Source organism: Poromitra crassiceps (genome assembly GCF_964638095.1).
Source record: "Poromitra crassiceps genome assembly, chromosome: 7".
Taxonomy (NCBI): domain Eukaryota; kingdom Metazoa; phylum Chordata; class Actinopteri; order Beryciformes; family Melamphaidae; genus Poromitra; species Poromitra crassiceps.
Window position 1 is genome coordinate 37,517,315 of NC_139628.1, and position 6,254 is coordinate 37,523,568.

The 6,254-nt window shown below is 45.6% G+C and overlaps 1 pseudogene across 1 annotated transcript; it reads left to right on the forward strand.

Annotated features, from left to right (window-relative positions):
* The first annotated feature begins 2,809 nt into the window (after positions 1-2,809).
* LOC310779580 (14-3-3 protein zeta pseudogene) lies at positions 2,810-3,625 on the forward strand (annotated as a pseudogene). Its single transcript has one exon. The product of its transcript is annotated as a 14-3-3 protein zeta pseudogene (transcript).
* The last annotated feature ends 2,629 nt before the right edge of the window (positions 3,626-6,254 follow it).

Genomic DNA, 6,254 nt, shown 5'->3' on the forward strand with positions numbered 1-6,254 from the left:
GATCCGCATGCTGGCCCCTGAGTGCGCTGCGTATATGGGCTCCAGATTCAGTCTGCGCCTCCTCCTCTGCTACTCAAACATGTGTTATAACAACAAAATTAATTATACATATTAATGCTTGCTTGCCAATTTCCCGTGCGCATCTCCCTCAAAACAGCTTCCGTCAAAAAGCGCTCGTCCAGAATTTGAACTAACTAATCTCCAGTTGCCCGGGGAGAGCAAACAAGCGCCTTTGAGGGAGTAAGTTACATTCTGTTGCTGCGTTTACACGTGTGACTGAGCACAGAACTTCAGAGCTGGCATTTCAATCAGGAGCCATCAGGCATCCTTGGTAGATAAGAGGAGATGCACAAGCTCCTCCGCTCTAAACTCTAATAGTGTGTTTGCACACAGTACACACTACATACAGGGGATACACACTGCGTACAGGGGATACACACTGCGTACAGGGGATGCACACTGTGTACAGGGGATACACTGCATACAGGGGATACACACTGCATACAGGGGATACACACTGCATACAGGGGATACACACTGCATACAGGGGATACACACTGCATATAGGGGATACACACTGCATACAGGGGATACACTGCATACAGGGGATACACACTCCATACAGGGGATACACACTGCATACAGGGGATACACTGTGTACAGGGGATACACACTGCATACAGGGGATACACTGCATACAGGGGATACACACTCCATACAGGGGATACACACTGCATACAGGGGATACACTGTGTACAGGGGATACACACTGCATACAGGGGATACACTGCATACAGGGGATACACTGTACAGGGGATACAGACTGCATACAGGGGATACGCACTGCATACAGTAGGACACAGGGGTTCATACAGGGGATACACACACTGCATACAGTATTGCAATCTGATTGCAATCTGATAGCAGAAATGGGTGTCCTCTCAATCCGCATACAGTTGCTGTATCCAGATTGAGAGGACACATTGGATTTACACTTGTGTTCAATGTGTACACAATGCATCCCTGACCACCTCCGGAGGTGGTTTGGCCGATCAGATTGCAATCCATCTTCAATGTGTCTTGGGGGCCTTTACACCTGTACTTTCAAGTGGTCAAGCACTATCCGATTGCAATCTGAAAACACATGTTAATGCCAGGTGTAAATGGCCTCTGTTACTCAAATTGTAGCCCGGTGAGGTGTTGCTGTGAGCAAGGTTTAGTCTGGGGAATTACACACTTTAGAGGCAGGGGCTCTTACCCGTTGCATTGACTGCAGAAAGCTGATGCAGCGCCACCTACTGGCATGATGAAAAACTATTGGTTCACTCTCAGTTACCCCAAGAGCCGGTGAATATCTTGCCAGTCGTTTCACCTCATCATTTATATTGTTAAAATTGTAAAACATCAAGCTGTGGTGTTATCATTGCCAAGAATTGACAGTTTTGGCTTGATGCATGAAAGTCAATAGGATACATTTTATAATGCTGACATGTGACGAAAGTTATGACCTTCTTATGTTGATAATGACAACGAGTGTACATACGATCCAATAACTAACATTAAAAAAAGTTCAATGCTGTCGGGGCCATTTGCTTTCGCTCTTCAAAATGCCTTTGTTATGTCAGATGTATTTGCTGGATAGCTCCCAATATCCTTAAGGCTTATTGGAGCACTGCATCCACACAACTCGCAGAGGACACCCAAAGATAACAGGCAAAGTTGGACCTCTTCCTAAAGTGAGGTATTAGCGAGGCTAGCTGTGTTGTGCATTGGGGATTCGTAGCCACAGCATAACAGGTTTATATCACCTGGTGTAAAGATTCATTGGCGTGATCATTGGAATTGACTTTTAAGTGACCTGTTCGCTATAAAAATGAGGCTAATTACGCTCGAATGGGAGAGTGTCACCTTTGTGAAAATATCTCATCTATTGATGCCTTCATTTTAATGACACGCGTGACCTTTGTGAGTCACACCCTTGAGCTAGACAAATACAGAGGGGAGACATCTTAGCTCATTCCTGTGAGCTACACAGCATGTTGAGCTGCAAAGCCGTCTTGCTGCAAGCTTTGCTTTACTGTATATATTTCCTGTTTGGAAAGCCTCCTATCCTACCTCTTTGCATCCTCTTTAAGTTCTCTAAGTTAAGATTATTGTACATTATTCTGAAACACAACATTGTCAGGAGCATTACGTAATCAGGATACAAAAAAAAGTAGTCTACGATTGAGTTATCAGATAAGATGCCATTCAAGCTGAAAACCCAAAATAACGTGTGGAAACACCACAGAGTAAGAAATTGAATAAAACGGAACAAATAACAATGTAGCAGTCAGACTCTGTGCTGGGATCCGGTAACTACCCCAAAGCCCAATATGACATCATCAATGTCTTTGTCCTGGCTAACAGTCCACAACCCAAAGGTAATCAGTTTACTGTCATAGAAAGTGATTTGTGACAGACACTGCTGATGTCATAGACATTGGGAGATCGTCAGTGATGTCATAAATCACCAATGTAACTTATACATTGCGACATCAGTGATTAAACAGTGAAATCATCGGTGATTTATGACATCACTGACGATGTCACAATGTAATCAGCCCCTAGTGCGCATCCCATGACTGATGATGTCACTGTTTAGTCACTGATGTCACAATGGCTTTATGATGATATTATCAGTGACTAAACTGACATCATCAGTGATGTCATGAATCTTTCCCTGCTGACGCTATAAGTAGGACAGGAGGTTTGCAGGCTCTGTAGCCTGATCGACATCAACATTTTCCTCCACACTCAGACAGGAGCCATGACAGACAAGGAGAAGCTGGTGCAGGAGGCCAAGCTGGCCGAGTATGCCAAGCGTTATGATGACATGGCCGCGGCCATGAAGGCGGTGACTGTGGAGGGCTCAGAGCTCAGCAACGAGGAGCGCAACCTGCTCTCTATGGCCTACAAAAATGTGCTGCAACCCAGGAGGTCCTCCTGGAGGGTCGTCTCCAGCATTGAGCAGAAGGCAGAGGGCAGCGAGAAGGCCGCAATTGCCAACGAGTACAGGGAGAGGATCGAGAAGGAGCTCAAGGAGATCTGCAATGACGTGCTGGTCCTGCTTGAGAACCACCTGATTCCCAAATCCACGCCTGCCGAAAGCAAAGTCTTCTACCTGAAGATGAAGGGAGACTACTACCGTTACCTGGCTGAGGTCGTCACCGGAGAAGAGAAGACCTCCATTGTCCATAACTCCCAGGAAGCCTACCAGGCGGCCTTTGACATCAGCTGCAGCGACATGCAGCCTACACATCCCATCCGCCTGGCCCTGGCCCTCAACTTCTCTGTCTTCTACTATGAGATCCTCAATTCCCCTGAGAAGGCCTGCAAACTGGCCAAGACGGCCTTTGCTGATGCCATTGCCAGGCTGGACTACCTGAACAGCGACTCCTACAAAGACAGCACCTTGATCATGCAGCTGCTCTGTGACAATCTGACACTGTGGATGTCAGACGGTCAGGGTGAAGGGGAGGAGACAGAGGAAGGGACCAAGAACAATTATCTACATCATGTGCACAATGAGTATAGAAATGTGCTGAATCAATGCTTGAGTAGCATAGAACGTCTTCCCCATTGAACTTACGCATAAGCTTCCTTACTACCATAATGGGCCAGTGGTCAGGATTCCTGGCTCTCATCCATGCGACACGGGTTCAATTTCCGGTATGGGAAAACAATGTCTGAAACCCACCTCTCTGCTGCTACCATAGCCATTGTAACATTGACTAAAGCGGAAAACATGTGCGTCAGCCTCGACTTGGAGCCTTGCCGGCGGCAGCTACAGTACTACATACTCGAACAGCTTGACGAGGGGTCACAGGGGAGTCCCCAGCAAAATTAGTAAATTGTGTGATTTCACTAGGATTTCAATGACTAGAAGTTAGCCCAGGTGAGAATGTACCACATATACTTGGTAATAGCTTTCACTCTCTCCTGTTATCTCCCCACCTACATTATATTATATACTCGCGCTGTTCGCGTCAGCTGCGTCGAGTCTCATTTTCGAGCAGCTGCACGCAGGCTGCGCCGGCAGGCTCACCAGCCACGGCGCACCCCTTGGCGCATTCAGCGAGGGGTTTGATGCAGTATGTGTGAAGTATGTAAAGGCTTTAATTTAAGTGTGCGCTTGCACAATGTGGGACGTGGAGGAGAGGGTGAAAAATTTACAAATATCAACAGTGATGTCACACGAGCAATTGAGATGTCATCAGTGATGTCATCAATGAGTGATGTCCTCAGTGAGTGATAAATCACTGATGATGTCGTCACAATGCCTTTGGTTTGTAATTATAGAATGATTTATGACATGACATCACTGATGATGTCACAATGACTGTGAGTGATTTGTCAGACATCATTGATGTCAAATCACCAATTTGTCAAAAAAAAGCACCAGGTATATTAGAATAATAACTTTTTTTTTCGCATTGTCGATCTGGGGAGAGCTGTAGACTACTAGCACCATGCTTCCTCTGACACATGCGCAGTTGCCAGCCACTTATTTTCACCTGACAACGTGGAGGTTCACCGGCACGACATAGCACATGGGAGAATCACGCTATTCCCAACAGTTCCCTTCCGCCCGACCGACCAGAGGAGGCGCTAGTGCAGCGACCAGGACACATAGCCCAAATCCGGCTAGCCAATCGTGCCTGTATGGACGGACGCCCGACCAAGCCAGAGGTAACACCCCGCGAACCTGCGACCCTCGTGTTGGTAGGCAAGGAATCTACAGCTACACTACCCGGATGCCCTAATAAAAACAGATTGAAATCAATTTAATTACTCGTGGGTGCTTGCTACTTTCTTGCTAGACTTTATTTGAAAAAAAAAAAAAAAAAGAATGGGACACGATCCTATCCGTTGGTCATCTCAAAGTTAATTCATCCCAGAAAAGCTTTAGAATCCACAAAAGATCGACATACAAAACAGAATGTGAATTATTATCAAATAAAGATGTAAAAAATATATATAATAAAGATTTGTGGGGGAAAGAAGACAATAGAAATCAAACCTAATCCTAAAGTCTGTTTGAAATTAAGTACCGCAGGGATGACGTATTTTGGTAGGCGGAAGGCGGAAGTCCCGGACATGTTGGAGCTTAAGGGGAAAAATTGGGATTTCACTTAAATGCATAAAATAAGGTCTGTGGTTAACAAAAGTTTATGGGAGCGGTAATTTGTGTTCAGCAGCATAATCTTCACAAACGTGAATCACTTTTATGCCTTTTGAAGTGGTATCTGAAAATCGCGTTTAAAAAAATCATAAAAGTGATTCATGTTTGTGAATCCTGCTGAACACAAATTACCACTCCCATAAACTTTTGTTAACAATATACCTTATTCACTTTTCCCCATAAGCTCCAACATGGTACTGTACTTCCAGACTCATTATATAGTCCGGAAGATATAAAGGCTATGTTTCTTTTACACAGTTTGAAAATGGGCGTGATCCAGCAAAGGGGCCTGGCCCCCAATATTAGCCCACGCACGATTTTGCGAACACGACAGCATCAGAACCGTGCAAGATGCAGTCACAAAACTTTACACTTGTGTAGTTGACATAAAAATGAAGGTGGAGTTCTAAAATGGGTCTGATCCGAGCAAGCCCCGCCTCCCCCACATCCCCCCCCCCTTACATCACGTTTGTTGTTACATCCTGGTCAGTTAGTTATAGTCTCTGTCCTGTCTCTCACTCACTTATTCAGTCACTCATTCACTCCCTCTCTCTCTCATCCATGTCAGAAGTATGATTGGTGTTGTACTTGCTACTGGAAGCTTTGACAGGTCGTTGACTTGTGTCTCTCTGTCTGTTAGGATTCTCAATGCCTTCTATTTGGTTCTTTGTCTGGCAAACAGACGCTCCAGTTCTCAGTGGCTATACATATTTGGTTCAGTGTTTCTGCTGCTGCAGGGACTGAGCTTCTCCCGAGTCTCATGTGGTTTTGTCTTTCTGTTTTGTTGTCTGTGGTTGAGTGGCTCCTGTTGTGGTCTGCCTGTAGGCTGTTGGCGTGTAGGCTGTCCTGTAGGATGTACTGCTGCTCTTTGGCCTGCAGGTGTCTGGATTTGACAGGCAGAGCCAACCACAACAACAGACAGAGCAGATGTATTCAGAGGTACCAGGCCCTGTAGAATTTGAGTGAGGGTCCCACAGCAAGTAGGACAAAAGGCACCACCATGTAACTATTGTTCCCGACCAACAACAAA